Here is a 785-nt window from a genome sequence, read left to right on the forward strand (position 1 = left end):
ATGAAAAGGTCTTATTTGAGGCTTTTATGATTTTTTTCATATTTCTTCCAAAGGACAGAAATTTTGGACATAAAGTATTGATATCAACCACAGTCATTGTCGACTTTTTTCGACATTTATTTCTCTAAAACTAATCATGAAAAAGGACAGAAATTTTGGATATAAAGTATTGATATCAACCACAGTCTTTGTCGACTTTTTTCGACATTTATTTCTCTAAAACTAATGATGAAAATATTTAAAAAAATAATAACGTTAATTTGTAAATGTCAAACACATCATCTGGTAACACTAATTCGATTGTAAACAATTCATAGTATTGTGTAAAAACGGCCATTATTTATGTTTTTCATATTTTCCTTTATCTCTTCTTTTCTTTCAAAAATAATTCATTTTATTAGTTTGACATTTACACGCAAAGTGGTCGGTTGTGTTTACAAGAGAATTTTACGCTGAAATCGAAAAGTAGTAATGAACGGGGGAATTAGTTTTTATGAATGAATAAATTTTCAACAATTGTATTCTAATAAGAAATAAATAAATACTTGCCTATAAATAGGAAAATGTTTTTTTGATAAGAAAATAATAAAGAAACTACAGTGGTTCGGAAAGATTTGACAAATTTCTAAAGTGAATTTAGTTTAATTTTTTATTTTATAGTTTTTAAAAGAAATTAGACAAAACAACAACAAAAAGAAAAAAAATACGAAACACGCAAACAAACAACAACAACAAAAGGCAAAAAATAATACAAAAAAGAAATTCCTTTACATTATTAGATTAAC

Source organism: Lucilia cuprina, chromosome 2 (genome assembly GCF_022045245.1).
Source record: "Lucilia cuprina isolate Lc7/37 chromosome 2, ASM2204524v1, whole genome shotgun sequence".
Classification (NCBI taxonomy): Eukaryota; Metazoa; Arthropoda; class Insecta; order Diptera; family Calliphoridae; genus Lucilia; species Lucilia cuprina.